Source organism: Phlebotomus papatasi, chromosome 3 (assembly GCF_024763615.1).
Source record: "Phlebotomus papatasi isolate M1 chromosome 3, Ppap_2.1, whole genome shotgun sequence".
Classification (NCBI taxonomy): Eukaryota; Metazoa; Arthropoda; class Insecta; order Diptera; family Psychodidae; genus Phlebotomus; species Phlebotomus papatasi.
In genome coordinates, this window is record NC_077224.1 from 41,159,162 (window position 1) to 41,181,221 (window position 22,060).

General features: G+C 34.0%; 1 protein-coding gene across 1 annotated transcript in view; it reads left to right on the plus strand.

The window, feature by feature from the left end:
• LOC129805729 (peroxiredoxin 1-like) overlaps window positions 1–22,060 on the plus strand; it is a 345,084-nt gene that overhangs the window by 83,183 nt on the left and 239,841 nt on the right. The gene's annotated exons all lie outside the window — the stretch shown is intronic.

Here is a 22,060-nt window from a genome sequence, read left to right on the forward strand (position 1 = left end):
TCTTTCGTCTTCTTGTGACTCTTCAGCAGTTGCCGTCTTTCGTCTTCTTGCAACTCTTCAGCAGTTGCCGTCTTTCGTCTTCGTAACTCTTCGTTCTCACTTCTTGTGCTTTTGCACCGTCTTTTCACCTATAATTGTTCTTTTTACGTCTTCTACTTCATATCACGTCTTTTCATTAATTTTTCATCGTTTTTCTCCACTCATTTTTTTATCGGCCTCCTAAAAATTCCACGTCTTTTTTTATTTTTCCCAGCAATATTCTACCCCCATCCCGGTTGAGCCCCCATGGAGGATTTGGAAAAGGGGGATATCGAGGGAAAACTCTCCTTTTAATTTAATAAATGGTTTAATTCAGTACTATGTAACTTCATCACGTCTCTTCCCTTGAACAGAACTCTATAATGTTATTTGTTCTACTGATCGGGTACTACGTTCCCAGTGAAATCATTCCAAATTCCAAATTCATTCCCACATATGGAAAATAAACGGGAGTAAACTTTTGTGGGCAAAAAACGCCATGAAGAGATAATTCTCAGCGGGCTCTATGTCGAAAATTCGAGCATTTTCCACACATTTTTTAAAATAAATAAATTAAATTTATATAAATTGTCCAGTGTTTGAGTTATAAATATATCGATTTTCAAATCAAAATTCTATTACGAGAGAAATTCAAAATAACTAAACATTGACCAAATTAAATGGTTTTCTGATTTCCAATAACTTTTTTTTAATATTCAATATCAAAAATTAATCTGTAAAAGAGAAAATTATGACATTAGGAAATGCAATCGACGATATTGTTTTGTCAGTAAATTATACAAAATGTCTTTTACTAAAGCAATCAAACTATGTGAAACAATTTTTGAGGACATAGGGTAAGTGTGTCTAATTCCGGTCAGCTTGCAATTTCGGCCACCTTTCTTGTTCCTCGAATTTCCATGAACTTTTAGATTTTACGTACTCTAAAGATTATACAATGCAAAAGAATAACAAAAAATATAGCCTTGATAAAATAGAAGATGTGAAAATGACATTGGAAAAATTCCCGAAGGGCAAGGAACTATGAGAATGAAGGTGGCCGAAATAGGCCACCAAAGCTATGTCTGCATTTTTATTCATCAAGTAAGGTATTAAGAATGATATTAAAGTAAATAAAGATGGTAAACTTTCTACAAGGTTCCAAGCAATACTCCTTAAAGAAGAAATAAAAAATTCAATTTATATTAAAAATATTACATATAAAACTTAAGACTTTGGCGCTTTCATGCAACTATGCCGAGATTTGGCACACTTACCCTAATATCAAGTCGTACAAGTTATGTGGAATCAAGTATTTTGCAAAATCATTCTCACTTAACCCGTTTTTAGGAAGTGTAAATTGCATTTCTGATTAGAAATGCTTTGCGTAAAATTTCCGGAAATTTCAGCATTGATTTATGAGAGAAATAGTCCGGATGGGAAGTTAGGGACTTAGTCCCATCGGCTTAATCTGATACAACTGAATACTTCCCCATTTGTAAATTGTGTAATTATCTTGATTTCCCTCAATCATCTCTCAATTCTGATAAGATCAGAGAGGAAGCTGGCAGAAGTGAAGGCATGAGAGTAATCTGTCGATATATTTACAAGCTTCCCATCCTCAATCATTCAACTTTTAGTGAATCTCATTCTGAGGCGGAAATCACTTTTGGGGATCTTTGGAGATTGTGTTTAATAGTGCCTTGATCCTGTCGATACCGGATTTGTCTGCTAGCATTGTTCACATGAAATCTATGTTTCACATCATGCCATTTTCATGGCACATGAGGGATTCTTCCTCGTGTGCCTTTTCTCCTTGGTCCAATGAATAGACATGATGCCATCTCAAAGAATTTCCGATACAATTCTACTCAGTGCTGAGCTGAGGAATTTATTTCTTCGACGATAGCTCGCACATGCTGCTCTTTAAGGGGCAAACAGTGAAATTGCGCCATTTCTGTGGAAAATCCTTTCAAAGAAGAGATGAATAATCCAAAAGGAAGATTTAGAATAATTCATCAGAGTGATGGAAATTCATTGATATTTTCTGCAAGAATTCATCTTTCCATTTGAGTGGCTATGAATTTGCAATCACGTGTGAGACATTATGCTATCTTCCCCAATACTGACTAAAATTGCATTTTCCTAGAAAATTATGCAGTAAATCGAAAAATAATGAGACTTTTCACATGTACAATTATCATCTCCTCCTACCTAATTCCATTTACCCCATTTACCCTTATCAAAGATGCAATTATCAGTGTTGCAGGAAAATGATATTTGAGAATCTTTCATCAAAATTATTCTGTGCTAATTTGTGAATTTCCCAATAAATTTCCATTGATTTTCCTGATGGAAATTATTAATACGCAGCAAGACCAAAATTCATTGGAAATTGCTATGTGTGAAGAGCTGCATACTTCATTATTCGCGGTTATCAATTAATCATAAAATGAGATTTGCTTTCAGATTTTCATTTATGATATATTCATTTCTTCAAGCAGACTTCATACCGTTGTTTAACGGATGTACATGGGATCGTAAGCTTTATATAAGGGAGGAAACTGAGCAGATTTTCAACCTCGAATGGTATTAAACTTTCTCTATAATATTTTTTTTCTGTCATTCTTTCGTGGAGCTTAGAAATACTTCTAAGACGACGATGGCTGCATGAAAAGAGAGCAGTTGGAAATTCGAATAGATGAGAAGAATGAATAATAATTAATGCGGAAAATGTTTAAATTCTAGGGAATATTGCTTTAATTTTTATTTCAATGTTGGAAAATTTTAATATGTTTTTTAATAAAATACTTATTATAACTTATAAAATCCATATCTAATTAAATGTTACATGTAGGGAAAACTGCTTATGCTCCATACGATCCCAAGTATCGTAATTACTGAATTTTTCCTATATTTCTCAATAAATGTTACGCATCGCACCCATGTTTTAAAAATTAAGGGAAAGTGCTCAGTTTTTAAAACATATTGAAAGCCCTGATGGGGCTTACGGAAATAATAAAACGTATTTAAGGGAAAATGGGGAACTGAAGATGCCACCCATCTTTCAACTTCCTCGGAGTGAACTGTCTACAGCGACTGATATTCACTCACTGAAGTACTAGTGATAATTGCCATAAGCAACAAGAGCACCATATAACAACCTTTAGCCCCCGCCTAGGGATGATGTGTTGGGTGTGTCATAGGAATGAAGGATTGGGATTAGTGGGTTTGGCCGTCGACTGGGTTAACAACTGTCGAATGGGTCATACGCTTTACAATATATTGCGGAGATATACTTATTCAGAAATATAGGAAAAATTTATTTATTACGAAGCATGGACACTTTCCCCTATGGGGACTGCAATTTATTAGTGTTTATTTACGCATCAGCCTACGACAGATCAAACTATCCCCATATGTCCCAAATAGACACAGGTATATCATTAATAATACTTAATAATAAATAAAAATAATGGTGGCACAACAGTTTTATAGAAAATAATTATCGAAACACCCATTATTGTTTATTTTTCACACAAGAATGGGGTTGCGAGGCGAGTCCCATGGTCTGTGAATTCGAGTGCATTCGAACACTTTTAGTGTCAGAAAAAATCTTGGTGACCTAAAGGAGATTCTAAACCGGGACACTTTCATCATAGACCGAACGTTCTGCCACTTGATTTATTGAACGTCCTCTCGAAGATATTTACTCTGTAAAATTCGGTAGTAAAGATTTATCCCAAATTGTCATACACTGACCCCTTAGATTTATCGATTAGACGTCTATTTGAATAAATTAATTCACCTGAATCTATACTGCCAAATTTTACAGGCTAAATATTCACGAGGATCAACCTGACCTGAACTTTTCGACTTAAGCCAAGATACGGCTTATAGTAATTATAATCAAAATAATGAATAGACTGGATTCCCATTACTTTCCCATTAAACCGTCACTCGACTTGAACCGTAAAACTACCTAGAGCATAAGCGTCAGCGATTTGGTCTAAATTTAATTTATTCAGAATGTCTTAAACCTCGAAATCCGGCTCCATCAGTCGCAATCCGGTAGTGGAAAAATCAGTAAAGTACCTGTATAATTGAGTTATATCTAATTATCCCTTTTTAGTTATTCGCCAGCACTGAGAAAGTTACAGACCAAACGGTAAGAGATAGCGACCTTCGATTACGACTGTTATTAATTTCGAAGGGACAAATAAATTAAGTCATTGATTAAATGATTGACTTATTTATAAATAAATGATTTTAAATAAATTTTTCAATTATCTTTTGTCCCTTTGGACCGCATCTCTCTGTTCCTGAATCTACAAGTGATAAATTCTACCGTCAACGGAAACCTTAAGTTGATTTTATGTTGAAGCATGACAGGAATTAATTATCTCTGAGATGGTGAATATCATCCTGAAAATGTGAGAGCATGTTGAGCATATCCTATCACACAAATCTATAATTGATTTGTCATTTTCTGCTCATTATTTTGGCAAGAGAGATTTTGGAGCTGAAATGTCTGAAGCCATCATGCTTGGCAAAATGAAGAAGGCATGATGATATTTCAGCACTTTTGCGAGACTCTGCTGTATTTAAATGTCAAGCTTCACAAAATTTCATGATGTCGTAAGACAATCGTGTCACCTCATTAAATTCCCAAGTAAGCCTCAAAGTTGCCGTTCAGCTAACCAACTCTGACTCAGGGTGGATTATCCTGTTGCCAGATGTCAACCACATGGCATAAAACAAAGCCATCCTCCTTGTCAATCGCAATAAATTCATTGATTATTGAGCTTGTGAGATGGTCTGGGGTGGGGTGTTCTTATGCCTTGTAAGTTTGCTTCAGGGTGGATTTCTCAGAGTCACACAGAAAACTGTTCTTTCGAAGAAATATTGCTGCCCCATTGCGACTTCCCCCCTATTGAGCAACTTCCAATCAATTCATCACATTTTTTCGCCACCCTACATCCACCTGAGGCAAGATAAATCCCTTCGAATACACTTCCCGATAGATCTTCCCTTTTTTGCCACTAGCTTTCCGGTTCGTTTTCCCGCGCAAAAACATCAGGCATTTTCCACTGAGAAATATTGATGCCATCAAATATTATGGTCAATTTTCTTTTAGAAAGCATCATTTTTAGAGCATTAAAATCGGTACTATGTATCGCCGATTGCATGACCATGAAATTCTGTAACGCTCTGGAAATGCCATATGACAAATTGGGTTCGAATCTTAGGGGAGCTTTTTCAAAAATGCGAATCTGTTGCCGTGACATTGCCATTTCAGCTCATGTGGCAATGTCAGAAGTCACATATTTGAGATTTCTGGAAATTCAAATGACAATGAATTTTGTTAGATAAATGAAACAAGACGTACTGTATTTTCATAAAATCGTCAAGTAAAGAGATTTCATTAAAAATTCAATGAATTGAATTTTCGAACTCATATGATATGACAAAAAAAAACTCGAATGGCATTGTCAGGTTTCGAACTCACGCGTGATAATGCCACGAAAATTACAGAATTCCCCTAAATTCATATAAGTCGTCAGTCCAAATGTCAGCTCTGGCATTAATTTCTGAGATAAAATAAATTCAGATATAACTACAAACGATAAAACTAGCATTAGTTGAGAAAGATCTGAAGAACATGGTAGTGGATGGTAACTTTCTTAAGGAATTAAGAGCGCACGGGTAAGTGCAGTAAACTTGGATTGGGGATTTTTCAAATAGGGTTTTTCTTCTATTTTTAATAGAACTAGAACCTCTTCCTAATAGCACATTCTTCTAATAGTTTCTTAAACTAATAGATTTTTATTCTCTATCACTCAAATTGAGGCTTACAATCCGATCTACCTAACAAGATGCACGTTACTAGGTCGTAGGGAAGCGCAGGCCGGAAAATACTGGGTAAACCGCCCTAAAGCAACTAAGGCGAGCTAAAAAATAAAGAATCTCAGAGGCACTAGAGAGTGCAGCGATGCGTACATTGTGCAGTGTTATCCCAACAAGTGAATCGAGCTTCAAAGAGAGAAAAGAGATAGTGAGCCCGATCACAAGTAGCTTTTGATTCTCCAATAGTGTCTTGGATGAAAGGTAAATGGAACTCTATTTGCACAAAAAGTCGTTGAAGTTCGAAGAATTCAAATTCAATTTCGAATTTTCATACTAAATTTTCGAACAAGGTGGGGAAAATTTATTAAATATCACACGAAAAAGCTGGCAAAAGAGTTACTCAGTGATTATGGAGTGATTAAATAATGGGACAAGAACAGTAAGCGTCTTTGTTCTGTTTTTTCCTCACAACAATGTGAAGATCGACACATTTTGACACTTGAGCACTTCGAAAGTCGAACAGGATGTTACCTCAGGAACCTTTCGGAATTATCAAGAAGTAAGAAAGTCTCTTTTTTGGATCTTCAAATAGATTTTCGAATTTTTCAAGATCTACTTCTGTACGGAAAGAGTGAGTGCAACGAATAAGTTGAATTTTAGTTTATTTTGAAGTAAAACAAGTTTTGAGAATAAATTGACTTTTCAGGAAAGGTCGGAAATTGTATCAAACACACAATTTATTTTCCAAAACCTTCGACACCCATCGTTCGACATTGACTGTTGAAGAAAATCTTACTTTTACAATATCAAAGTAACGAAATTTCAATTTGAAATTTTCAAGGTAATATCTTTCTTGATTATTCTTTTCTTTTGGTTTTTTGTCAATAAACTGTATAATTTATTCACGCACATCAGTATTTGAAATTTGTTAGGACCTTTTACGCTCGTTATGCTCAATGTTTAATAACAACATCACATAATAATAATAAGATAAGTTTGCAAGAGTATTTTTAAATTTTCGAAATTCGAACGTCTTTGCTTGTTTTCCACATTTTTTTAAATCATTTGATGTTTTAAAAATATTGAGATATTTTTAAATCAAATAACAGTATTCAAATTTTAACAATGGAAACAAATAAGCTAAACTACAGAGAATGTGTAGAAATTCAGTTGCGGGAAGGCCTAGTTCCTATTTGGAATGTTTGAGCCAGAAATATTACTATTATATTAAATTACAGATAATATTTGAAAATAACTCAAGTGTAAATTTTGACATTTTCAAAAGAATTACTCGAATTACTGAACTGTATATTATAAAACTATTGTTAATATTTAATTTTATATTGAAAAGGAGTTCCATCTGCCACAAGAAAAATCGTCAAATTTTGATACTAAATTTTTTTAAATTCCAATGTTGTCAAAATTCTATCATGGAACCTGGAAGCAGTCAAAATCCCGAAAGCCAAAATCTTGAAAGCCATGAAATTATATGGAGGATAAAATGTAAAATAATCTCCTAAGACACGGAAAATTTCCCTTTGGAAATTTTTGAAAATTCGAGATTTTGATTTTCGCTATTTTGGCTCATTTTGGATTTTGGCTTTCGGAATTTAGGGTTTCGGGATTTTGGCCTTTTCGGGATTTTAGCGTTCGGGATTTTGGCTTTCGGGATTTTGACCATGACCCCATGGAAGCATCAATTTGTTACCCTGGGCCCTGGGATAGTCAATTATCTTCTTCTAGGGGCCTAGAACACAGAGCTCTAGGCTCACGATTCCCCGGTCTAATCAAGACTGACTCGTTCCTTCAGGAACATCTCGTTACGACTTAAGGCTAATAATTAAAATATATTGCCATAGAGTCAGATTCAGCTTCATTTAATGAATTGTATGGGAAAAGAAATGTTCGAAAGCAGAGTATGTGCAAAGCGTGAAAGATTTCCCCTAATTAAATTTTTATTTATAATAAATTGGTAAAATTGTGTAATAACTTGCGAATAATTTCAAATATTTAGCTTATAGACATTTCTACAAGTTTATGAGAATGAATGTTCCTGGGGCTTTAAAATATCAAATGATGCAATCAACAGGGTTATAAGTACTTTTACCGCGTGATACTCTTACCTAAAAGTATAATAAGTAATCCCTAATTGAGAATAAAATCCCCAAGCAGAAAATGGAATATTTTGAGAATTAGCTTCTGGAAATGAAGGATTTCCCAGGGATATAAAATGATTCTTTAATAATAGTAATTGGATTTCACAGAGATTGATTTCATTGTGATGGAAAATTCCAGGGGTCGAACGGTTCTGTTAAGCTCATTGAAAAGAAAGTTATAAGAAGCAATACAATGGAATTGCAGATGGTATTGGAACCAATCTTTTATCATGATAATCATGAAACTCCTCAGAGTCACTTTCACAACAGAAAAAAAATAAATCATCCCTTGTTTTCCATAACAAAATATTTATACTTCTTGCACACTTATGAAACTTTAAATTCTTACAACAGCAGGAAAACGCTTCTTCCGCCCCAAAGAATATCCCAAAATCTATTATTCTCCACAGTAAAGTTTTGTGCACATCTTGTTAAGCAATGACCCCGTCATGAATTTTCCGGGTATTTGGTGTGATTGAAAATAAAACTTGTGACAACTTTCTAGAGAATGCGACAAGTTTGAATTCCACTGAGATTTTCCTGGAAAAAAGATCAATTTTTTTTTCAACAAAAAAAAATGCTGGACTTTGTGCTTGCACATGAACATTCTTTCGAAGACATTCGCTTGCTAGAAAATGCGCTTATGAAATTCCATCAACTATCAATCGAAGGGTATTGGACATTTTTTTATAAATCCATGTAAGAGCATAGTTCAGTCTCAGGAATTCACATTATTTGAAGGATTTTATAAGGAACATTTAATTTCTTAGAATGCAATTAAATTGATAATGAAAATGTACAATACATTCTCACAATGGAAATTAGGTTATCTAGAAGAAAATAGGGTCTAAGGAATACCTGTTCGGCAGTCAACACCTATAGGCAGTTTCGTCAAAATATTTAAGTTTATTTAATGTTTCTAATAAAATGTAAGTAATCTGACATTTTTCATTAATCCACCTTTTCCTACAAGGACGGGTGTTCAAATTTCAATTTCCAAATGATGCAAAATAGGGTGCCAATAGGTGTTCCTTCAACCCTATAGTTGTGATTTACGAAAACATAATATAGAATGTTAATTTAAATAAAAATAAATGATAAAAATTGTTATATATAAATTAGAAGAGATATAGAAAAGCTTTTTTCGTTAATAACTTTTTCAAATTGCTTTCGGATACATACCGGTATTACTACCAAATTTAATAGATGTATAAACTTTCTGAAAACCGTTCCAAAATTGAAAAGTAGCTAAGAAGTGTACACTAAAACCTTGTTTTATCTTAAATGTAAAAAGATTTTAAAAGACTTTAAAATTTGTCGTGAAAATCGATAGAAGGAAATAATTGAGGTCATTGGCATATTAATGCAGGAATTGTTCACCTAAATAAACCTAAAAAACAATAAATTGACTTTCTCTTAATAGTAAATGGTTTTGGAAAACCAAGCCCCAGATAATATGCTAGAAGCTTAATAAACACAAATGAGGAGCGGAACGACACTGAAAACCTGAGAACAATATCTCATACCGTTTTAGAAATAGGTTAGGTCGAAAAAATAAATACGACAAAAAACTAAAAAAAAACGATAGAAATAAATGAATTACCGATTGCTGATTGAGAGCTAGGTTATAGAGCAAAATGGTAAAATCCGGTCCCAGAGTCGACACTAACGGGACCAATCCCAATAAATTGACAACTATTATAGGTAATAACTTTTGTTCTGGAACCAGTGTTCTAAAACATGGGGGAACAGTTCTAGAGCAGAGGCGAGTAAGAACCGTTGAAATCAAATAAATGTCAAATGAAAATTGTACGTCAATGCTCAAAACTCAAAACGCTACCTAGACAAACTTATTTTGACGTTTATTCGGTTTCAAACGTTTCTCGCTCACCCCTGTTCCAGAGCATAAAAATGGCAAAAAACAAACGAGCAGTAAAATATCTGATTATGGTCAGTAATAAACTTAAATCTTTACAAAAATGGGTCTATTTCATATATTTAACATTTAAAATAGTTCCATATAGAGTGAAAAGGCCTTTATTTTCCCTTTGCCAAAATTTGGACGATAATATCACTGTTTCAAAATTTTTTGTTACTGATCAATTTTAACTTTTTACTGCTCATTTATTCAATGCCCATAAAAATTATTTCTCAGAGGGGAGAATTATCAGAACTATATATGAGAGTAGGCGTATTTTACAGGTAATGATATAAGATTAAAAAAAATTGCCAGAAACTATAGGACGACAAATGATGGCAGTCCTTATAAAAAAAAGTCTATATCGTTCCATAAAATCACTGTTTCGACCATTTTGACAATAAGTTACGTACATCGAGAAAACTGGATGGTAGAATTTATCACCCTTCGCTGGCCGAAAATGAGCAATAAAAATGAAACCGATAAACAAAACTTGTGAAACATCTTACATCCAGCCTTCGAAAAGCCAAAATAGTCTGATTTGGTGTATTTTTTTGTCTCTATGAACGATAGGGACAAAAATAGCCCGGAAATTTAAGTAATTTTCCTGACGATACCAATGATAGATAAGTTTCACTCTAATGAAAAATATTATGTTTAAGTATTGTAGTTTCTTCTTCGAAAACGGTTTTGCTTAAAAAAATTGGAAGTATAAAAAAATTAAAATAAATTTTAAGAGAATTTAAAAAATCGTTATTTTTTAGCTTAATTATTTACTATGTAGCAAATAGCTGTACACTTGCAAAAATATCCTAGATTCCTTCAATCTTCTACTTTACAATTACGTACAAACATAAGTAAAAAAATAACTTTAGGTAGTCCGGAAAAATTATTTTCTTTATGGGACACCGGTGTTCCAATAGTCCTTAAAGGGTTAAAAACCGGATAGTAAAAACGTCACCCAGCAAACGCAATATTAGTTCGGACTGTCAAAAATTGTGAAATATTCATACTCGCCTTTAGAAATTAATATCCTATGGATAGTAAGGGCACTCAATGGGTCAAGTGGTAGAGCACTCGCTCTATGATACAAATGTCCCGATTTCGAATCCCCTTTAGGTCACCAGGAATTTTTCTGGCGTTATAGGTGCTCGGATTGCATCCAATGAGCTTCACTGCACTGGATTCCACGGGCATAGGGCTGACAACCTCATCCCGTACAAGAAAAATAATAATGCGTGTATAGAAAATTCCCTTGCGGGAAGGCCTTGTTCCTTCATGGAATGTTGTGCCAGCATTAGTATTATTATTATTATGGATAGTCAATTCTAATATTCGGATAGTAGATTTTACTAGCCGGATGGTAGATTTTACTGGCCGGATATTAAAATGACAAATCCAGGAAATTTTTTTTTCCTATTTGAATTAATTTTTGGCCATTGTTTGAGGGCTTTTGAGGCTCTTCCTGATTGATATTCTGTGTATTTCAAGCCGTTTTGGTCTGTGAAAATCTTTTTCCAATATTGGCGACCACGTCGAGATTTGAAAATGGAACCTTTGTGATAACGGTAGAGCATCTTCCGATTGCCCACGAATTCCTATAGTCTATAAGCATATCGGGAATCTTTGCATCGTCACCTAAGATATTTAAAGATATTCTAACAATAGGATGGTAAATTTTAATGGCTTGAATGGTAATTTCAATCCAAATTACTATCCTCCAAGTTATTGTCTTCCAGATAAATTCTACAATCTAATATCCGGGTAGTAAAATCTACTCTTCGGATATTAGAATTTAGGAGAGGTCAATCTAAAGGATGATAGTAGATTTTACCATCCGCATTCATCCATAGGAGAGTAAATTTTAAAATTTCAAGATAGTAGGTTCTAAAGGAAAATATCTATGGATGGCGGTATTTTCTACTATCTTTTGAGGCAGTAGAAAGTAAAGATACGATTTGTAGATAATACTATCCAAATTTATTTCGATGTAAGTACGGCTGGAGCGATCTTGATGAAATTCGGTAGGGTCAGTGTATGACTTCAGCTTTTTATCAATACATATCGACGCTTCCATTCCATACTATGCTATCTCAGTATGACAACTTTTCAGGAGAGCTATTTGAAGTTGGCGATTTCCTATGCTGCCTGTGTAAATTTTTTTTCGAAGAAATGGAATATCTCGTTACCCGGACATCGGATGACCACCAAATTTTCAGCAGTTGCAGATCTTGATTCCAGGAACAACATATCTCTCGGAGTAATATAAAGCTAAGTCGACTTAGCATAGTATGGAATGGAGCCGTCGATATCATCCCCTGCCCACAACCTTCCTTCTGGCAGCTTCCATATAAAAAAAAAACACTTACTTATGTGTCCCTTCTGAGAAGAGGTAGGAAGTTTAAATTTTTCACTTATCACTTATTTGAGGGTTCAAATAATACTCCTAAAGAGTTGGTGTCCTGGTTTACGCCGTTGGTCCACCAGTAACTGGATCGGCTTCGTCTACGTCGGATTTTTGGTCTCATAATGTGAAAAGAGAAGATCATTTACTGTTCTTGAAAAAAAAGTACACGGTGATTCTTTGATTAGCTGCTGTCACAGTCGAAAAATGGGTTATCAATTATTATCAAACCTCACGCAGAACAATTTTTATTTTTATTTTTTTTTGTGAATGGCTATCAAAAATTTTCAAACTAGGGTAACGAATGCTATTTCTGGACAAGGTGCTTTTAGGAACATATTATGGGTATTTTGGGACACTTCAAAAATGCTATAAATATTTGTTTTCTAATTATTTTTAAGTTCTATATAAAATATTAAGCTCTTTACGTATCAGATAAATAATATAAAACTTCTGAAATTTTATTTAATTTAAAGCGTGAAACACGCGTGAATTGTAAGTGTCACATTCCACTTTTTACAAAACCTTCAGTGTGATCAATTTTGCAGATGTCAACACAAACAGTGCTTAGTTTTTTTCGATTTAAGTAGCTTAACAAGTGCAATTTAATCAGAATTTTTATGAAAGAATGAAGTTTAGACCTTCTACTTAAAGGTAAATAATCAGACTCGGTGAAATTTATTTGCATAATAGCGACTTTTGTCTGTCCCGAAATATACCACTTTTACTTCTTTACATTTTTTGCTATTTTGTATAAAAAATGATGCATTTTTCAATATTTTTCGATAAGAATCTTATTCTGGATAGCATAAGGAACATAAATATTTGTATCAATAAAGAAAAAAATAATTTGAGAAGTCGTTAAGCTGTTTGAAACTTGAAAATGCTAAAAAGTGTCCCGAAATACAACACGTTACTCTACTTATACGAAAAATGAAGTTTTTGTAAATTTTGTATTTAATAATAAAATAAATTTTATTTGAATGATTGTGCTCTGCCTACAATTTATGAAGTTCTGAGAGAAAGCAAATGTCAACATGAGGTTTTGAATCAGATGGAGAACAACATGTAAGTAGCTACATATAACCATTGTTTGCCTATACGAAACATGCAGTCTCCTCCTATTACCAGTAGCACTAGTGTATACATACTAAATTGTGTAGATATATCTGCAGATGGTTCAGCTTGTAATTTGCCACCTCTGTTGCTGTTTAACGTGCATTTAAAGTCAATAAAGGGAAGTATTATGTACACCCCATCAACATCACCACCTCCCAATCGACGCATATTGTATTGAGATTGTGAACCACAACGTGACACAAATTGTAAGCATCTATACTGCAAACATTGTAGCAATTCTTTCACGCGGTCTTTCGCTCAAAAGCTCCAGTTGCTGGATTACTGAAGAGCTCTTTGAAATGCAGTAGAACTAATTGATGCAACTCTTCAAGCTCAACAATATGCTATACGAGTATATGCAGCTGGAAAAGAACGCGCGAAGTCGTACAGAAAAGGGGGTAGAAAAGTTTCCTCCAGAGGATTTTTCAACTTGAATACATCCAATGGCCTTTTTTATCCTCTAACCCTCTTGCCAAACCCCAAAAGGTTCTCTCTCTTTTTTTTCCTTCTTCTGGCACCGCATAAATCCAGGAGATCCTTTAGGGCAACTTTATGCGAATGTCGCTCCTACTGGGGCTAAAAAGACGATTATAAGTCAATTCCCGCATGTAGAATGTGAATATACATAGACTTTTCCAAACTGGAAAACTATTTCTCGCTTTTCCTACATTTATCAGAAAAGTTTTTTGCTTAGCGATGGGATGCCAAGGAGTGATTTTGAATTCATTCTCGTGCAATGTGAATTGGAATTTTGTTGCGATTCTCAGTCAAACTTTCTGGCGATTGTGAATTCATTTAGAAATAATAAAGTTGACGGAGATTAAGATACTTTCGCTAGATGATACCAAGTTTAAGTCTTTCGTGTTCTACTTAATGCATGGACGCCTTCTTAACGTTTAAAGTCTCTTGGGGACTATAAATTTGATAAATGTGTTTTATATAGTGCCCACAGATTGGAAATTGTTAATATGCCAGCCAGGATAATTAATTAGCTTGCTAGTTTTTAGAAGTGTAAAGAATATATCAACAACACATCAACTGACTCTATGTTTTCGAAAATTTTCAACTTCATAAAACGGAACTTTTGTACAAAAATGTTCAAAGCGGAGGTATCCAGAATCCCGAAAGCCAAAATCATGAACGCCAAAATCCCGAATATTCAAAATCATGAAAAGGATAAAATTATATGGAGGATAATTTAGGGGAAAGCGCGCTACCTTCGGACGACTCAAGCTTAGGACAATTCATTTGTTTTCTATGTTCCCTCTGGATTTCACCCACAGCTCTTTCCCGAAAATTTGAGACATTGTCCTAGCTATTGAAATACAATATTATAACGAACCAAATTCATTTATAACACATTGAAAAAAATTATTTGTGCGAAGGATAAATTGTCCGAAGGTAGCGCGCTTTCCCCTATAGAATAATTTCTCAAGACACAGAAAATTTCCCTTTGCTTCCAGCAAGCGCGGATGCAATCGTTGGAGTAGCTATGACACTTTTAAGAATTCGGTATTTTGGCTTTCGGGATTTTGACCGGAACCCGTTCAAAGACCTAGTTTAAGTTCTTAGTAAGATTGATAAATAATTAATAAATAAAGGCAGAATCACATTGACAGTAAAATACTCACCGTCACCGTCAAAGCCTCACTGTGAGCACCCACAGAGTTGGGGTAAATGTAAATAGCCGAGACAGCTACAACTGAGCGATAACCATTTTTTTACACTTCGTGTCTCGGCTTTGACCATTTTTTTTTGGTATTAATTGAGGAATTACCATTTTTCGTTCCGAAAGCTCCTAGCACTCCGAACATTTTTATTCCCGACAGTTGTATGAATGACCGATTATTTTTAAATCATTAAACCGCCAAATTGAAGATCTAAGTACATCGAAAATTGTTCATTGATAGAAAATTCTTCCAGGAATGATGAAATATGCTGAGTTTGCTATAAATTAAATCTTGGTAATATCAAAATTGTTAACAATTTTCGTGATTTTAAAATTAACACTCTGATTGATTGTTATTATTTGATAAGAAAGAATAAACTTAGTCATTAAACCAATATTTTATTTATTAATTTAATTATTTATATTTTTATTCCTTATTATGACCAGTGCAGATAAACTTTGGTTTGTAAACATGTTTTCAAAATTGTCTATAAGAGTGAGAGAGATGACTAGATCTACGCTTCATTCATACTCACTGAAAAGTCCAAAACATACTTACAAAACAAAATTTATTGTGTGCTGGGCATAATATCAAAAATCTACGGGAATCGAAAAATCCCGTAGACATTCTGTGGGGACACTTGCGGTAATCGCCAGTGAAAATTTATTTCGCCTCAAGAAGAAAAACAAATTTTCGGTCTTTCCCAGAGCTTTGGGTCCAGATGTGAACCTTCTTCAGTGGTCGACTAACCACTGAAGAAGGTCCACATCCGGACCGAAAGCTCTGGGCAAGACAGAAAATTTGTTTTTCTTCTTGAGGCGCAATAAATTTCCACTGGCGATTACCGGAAGTGTCCCCACAGAATATCCATTACGCCAGCTCATTATCCAACAATAAAATCCCGTAGACATTTTTTAATAAGTTGAGAAACTTTTTTAAAATAAATAATAAAATAATAAATAAACAATGAAATAAATAATGAATAAAAAATAAAAAAAAGTAACTGAATAAATAATAGTAATTTTTATTTTTTAGGTATATTTTAAAATGAATTCACAATATCTTTACTAATACCAATCAAATGATCATAATAAGTAAATAGATAAGAATAAAAAAATAAAGAAAAACATGATTAAAAATTTGATGTTTTATGCGGATTATTGCTTAAATTTTAAGGAAGCAGTCAGACATTTCATATATATTTTATATAAAACTTAACATTCAATTCATTCCGGAAGTTAAAATCGACACTAAGACAGCGTAAATTTAAAAATTTTACAGAAGAATATTTTATAAAAGTATTTGAAAATTCATATTGGCATTTTATGTTTCTCTGTGTTTTCGGTTGCAGCTCTTTATTTATTTATTAATGAAACCTTTTTAGAACCAAATCGATTTTCTTTGACCCGAAAGAGAGTATAATTCTAATACTAATGAAAATTTAGGTCAATTACATAAGCTGTCCCAGCTTATGTAATTGAACCCGCTTGAGTTCGAATAATAATAAAAAGTGGACAAGGCAACTTATTTGGAATTTCATGATTCTCGGTAGGGTTGAAAGTTTGTAAACGATACCAAGAGACTTATGAAATCCGCAAATCGAAAAAATAGTGAGGAATACTTGGAAATTACTAGTTTTTGTTTGTTTACATTCTCCCCGCACTGGCAGAGACATCAGCTGATTAATTTTATTCCGAAAAAGCACAGACATCAGCGCCATCTTTTTTCAACACTTTGTGGTGAATATGGATAACCATTTTTTGGTTATCGAAGCTTTCAAAAATGGTTTCCGAAGCTTTCGCAAAATGGTTTCAGAAAGCTCGGGTAAAAATTTCTCCTGGCTCTGTGAGCACACGGGGAAAGTATACTCTACTCCCCCTTCGAACGTTCATGCCTTCGAATAATGTAAATTTTCTTAAAAGATTTAGGGGAAAGGCTCATAATTTTGTCCAGTTTCTTATTTGGGACACTTTGAGGATAAAATTGGATACTAAAAATAAATTGATTAAAATTATGGATTTTTAATCCAATATTTGATGAATAATGAATTCTATCTAAATATTTGTTCTTTTTGGAAGATTTTAACACTAAATACGCTTAATTTTGAATACGATTTGAATTGAAATTGCTTTGTTGAAAATTCAGTGTGAGAAATTGCTTACGAGAAATATGACAGAACTCCGTGTTTTCTTCAGTCTTATTTAGCTGTGGTGAAGTACTAACAATGTTTCTTCGCTTTTTTTGAGTGATATTATTGAATATTCATTGAATATTGTGTAGATTTACGTTAGTAGTGATTTGTACATTTGACCTGAAGTGAGATTTGCCTTGTGAATTAGATTTTTCGTGTGAAAAATGGGAAATTTTTTAAGACATTCACCAGTGAGGTGATGATTCTTATTTTGGACAGGTGTTTTTCTCACGAAATTTCGTGAAGTTTTAGCTTTTGTGATGACTAGGTTGAACAAATGCCTGGAGAAACAAAGAAGCATCATCTCTACAAAAGAGATGTAGCGAGAAATTTTATTTATTTTTTTTTTATTTATTTATTGAAATACGCTCGAGTTCCTTTACAATATACCGCCCCACACGGCAACGAGGATTCGAGCGGCGTCTGCCGCCGTCATTCATTACAGCCTCAGTGGTTAAAACGGCAGAAAACCCCACATCACAGGCTGATTATGATAAAACTCAGTTAGCATTGCCGAAGCGAGGTAGCATACGCAAGAAGTAACTCGAGAGAAGATAAGAGACGACATGAAACAAGGGTTTCATGTTGTCGTGTTGAAATGCATTGAAAGCCTCCCGGAAAGGACAGGGAATAAGCGAATCCGCACGCACTTGGAGTACCGAAGTCGTCAACTCACTTTAATGAATGGTATGGAATGTTTCCGGGCTTCTTGTGACACTATACGCATCCCTTACATGAACAGGAAGAGGACTTGGTTAGATTGGTTCATCAAATGAAGAACAATGGGTATCCTGTTGAGGCGGATTAGCTGTCCAAATTTACAGCCAAGTTGGCCAAATTAATAAACAAGTTGTCCAAAATAAGAGCCAAGGTCACCTCTACTTATCAATTCATTTTTAAACGTATTAAAACTAATTAAAAAAAAAATAAGACGATAAATAGCGTGCTAAGTTTCTAAACAACCCTTCTGAAAAGAGAGTAACAAGAAATGTCAATTAGTATAGAAAATATCGCACTTCAAACTTGGAACATCGATGCTTATAAGCAGACTGGGCAAAATTATGAACCCTGACCCTATACATTTTCATTAAATATTAGTCAGGTTATCATTATTTATTGAAAATTGTGATAATTGTATAAGTCTATAGCAAAAAATAAAAGAAATTTTACTTTATTCGAAAGCATGAACGTTCGAAGGGAGAGTACTTTCCCCTACACATCACTTTTCCGTTATTTAGTTATAAGCTATAAAATTCGTAGTGAAAAGCCTCCTCGTCCCATTGAAAGTCCTATTGTCGGCACTCATCGAATTCTGGGTGACAAGTGGATGAATATCATTCAGTAATGGTGAATAACACAACAAATGCATTAACGACTCACCCACTTGACCAGCATTTCTTTTTTTGGGGGTGCCTTACTGTGAGTGAGTAAAATTCGTCAATTTATCCCCTATTCAGTGTTCTGTCAGCTGAAGACGAAAGCTCAAATGGCTCAGATTGAAGTGCTCACAGTTGGATAATTTAATTCATACAATTTTTCTCTCAAACATTCCTTTTGTTGAATAATAATTTTGCTCTCCAAATACAAAAGAGCATGGGGAGATTTTCCACTGTAAGAAGATCAAATCAATGTGTGTGTGTGTGTTGAGAAATCTCTTTATTGAACCGTAAAACGTTGGGAGCTTTTTTTTTTCGACTGTGTATATATACTTTTGCCAGGGGGAAAGCATTGGCTCAATGCTTGAATGAAAATGAATATGAGCGACGAATTGAATCAAATCAATAAAAGTCAGAGTTTCAATTTCGCAATGGACTCCAATATTCGCCTAAATCCTTCAGCTCCGCATGATCCACATATCGAATTTCTCATTTGTTTGGCTTTTACTTTACACTCCCGAATTTTAAGGGGAGGCTTAGGAATGGTTACCAGAAAAAAATCATGCCAAACATTGGACTCCAGAAGAACACTATCGGGATTTCAGTAACAGTAAAAAGAGTGAATTTCTGTTACATTAATTTCAATTTTATTTTCGCTCCAAATCTTTTTTATAGATTCACCCCCTTTGAAGCACACCCCCCCCCCTATCGCATAAAGGAGAATGAGACAGGAATCCGCGATGAAGAAACTGTTTTGGCACAATGTCATAGGAAAAACAGTGGTTTGGCAACATTTAAGCGCCACTCAGACTCCTATATAAACGAGAAATGGGTGAGTCGTAAAATTTTATATTTTTCCTTACCACATTTCCCTGATATATCCCTATCGCCTCCCCCAAATGATCCCTGGGTGCAATTCTAAATTGTTGGATTTCGCATCGTGAATTACGCATTACTATTTTACATAAGATAATGCTCTTTAACATATGTGAAAACATCACAAGAGGCATCTCCTTGTTCTTTCTTGATCGCATATCTTACCATTACGCATGGATAATGATTATATTTCTTGCTGAATATCGTGTTTTCACGCTTGGTATGCTTGTGTTAAGGAGGAATATTTTACATTACGTCTTAAAATAGGGATGTAATGTGGCATTACTTTAAATTTCTTCCTTAAATCTGAAAATGCGAAATAGAGAACAAAGACACTTTAAATTAAAAGAAATAAAAATGGTCTAAAATATCCCAAAATATATAGTTAAATCATATCAATGCAAATAATACTAAAGTAAATTCTGAAAAATTGTAAGCAAATTGATTTTTTTATGTTTTTGATGGAGTATTTCCTAAGAACAACATCACTTTAATCACTTTTGAAGCAATGGGTGCATATCGACGGCTCAGAATATAAGTCGACCAACTCGATTTTTTCCGAAATTCGTTTAATTCGCTTTTTGAATACTTCTTTATACACTCTACCATCCCACTGAATATTATTCTTGAAAGATAATTATTTTCAAAGTTATAGAGATTTTAAATCTGAAAAATCCTATTCTCTGCATGTAAAATCTCTCCTGTAAAATTTGCCTACTGCGAGTTATTCGTTTCTTATTCTGAACGATCGATATCTGAATTTAAAATCTCAGCTAAAAAGAAATTGAAAATTGATTTTCTTTGAATATCCCAGATTATTTTGAAATTTCCTCTCTCTCTCACTCTTGCAATGAAAATAAACACCTCCATCCTTAACAAAATTGAAAAGCAAATCCATTCAGCTATCCCTGTGTCTATGATGAATAAGAAAAAAAAGATGACGAAATGTCCCAACTTTGTGAAATGGTCGTATTCATAACTTTGATGCTTAAGGTAACTGTACCAAATTTCGGCCATATTGCATTTTCGGCCCCCTCTCTTGTTTCTTAAATTTCCATGAATTTTTCGTTTTTACATACTCTAGAAATTATACAATGCAAAAAAAAACTAAAATCGCTTGGACGAACGAGATGATGTGAAAAACAGGTCCCGGTCAAAATCAAGAATGGGCTAAAATCCCGAATTTCTAAAAGTCTCACATGTATTCCCACGATTGCACCCGCGTTTGCTAGAGGCAAAGGCAAATCTTCTGTGTCTGGGGAAATTATTCTAAACATTTTCCTCCATATAATTTCATCCCTTTTAGGATTTTCAACATTCAGGATTTTGGCTGCCACCGGTGAAAACACTTTGGAATAATTCCGAAAGGACAAGGAGCTATGAGAAACAAGGTGGCCGAAATATTACCCAATGCTACTTTTATATTTTTATTCATTTTAAAAAATATTAAAAATTATTTTAGGCAAAACAAAGATGATAAGTTATCTAAAAAGTTACAAGCAACACACTTTATAAAGAAATAACAAAAGATTCAAATTGTATTAAAAATATTACATTTGAAACTTAGGGCCTTGACAGACATGAGGATTAGCCAAGAGGGGGCTTAGCGTAATCATATTAGAAATAATGGTTGAAGTGCATTTCCATCATTTTCCGCTAAGTCATCTCTCGGCTTAAGTCGTAAGTGTGTCTAGGGCATTAGACTTTGATGCTTGCATGCAACTGTGCCGAAATTTGGTACGTTGCCCTTGTATGTTATTTGCCTGGCTTAATAAAATGCTTTAGCGGTCAAAGTTGTAGAGAAAAAGAATATTGATCACGAATTTGAGCTTTTCACAAATATTTTTTCAAATTCGTATTTTTTGTGTATTTATGGATTCACAACAGATTATTTTTTTTTAAGTTTGGAGATCAAAACCGATTGGAACAGGTTTAGATTTGTCAGAGATTTCATAATCGATATAGGGGAAAGTCGTCTGCCTTTAAATGCAGCAGCCTTCAAATGTTGCGATTTTTCGTTGTTCTCAAAAGCATAAATTATATTCTATTAACTATTAGGTAGCTATCCATCATCCTCACAAATCATCAAAAAATGGAGAGCCTAGCTCCTATTTCCTAGATGCTAGATCAAAAAAAATGAAAATGAGCTCTAAACTGTAATTTTGATGTTCCACAAATCATGTGATTTTTCATAGTAAAAATCATTTTACAAATAAATCTTCCATTGTGACACATAGAAGGTTAATCAGGCTTAATATTTCTGTTAATACATTTTGGTTCAGATGACACAATTTTTGTGGGTGGCAAAAATTTGCAAATATCACCCTGCAGCAGCCTTTAAATGCTAATGTCGTGTGCCTTTAAATCCTATCTTTCCATACATCAAAACATGTGAAATCGAACTCTTACTTTTCTCTGACGAACGTCATACAAATACTTATAACTTGCTATCTTGCTCCGGCCGGGATGTTTCAAGTTGACAATT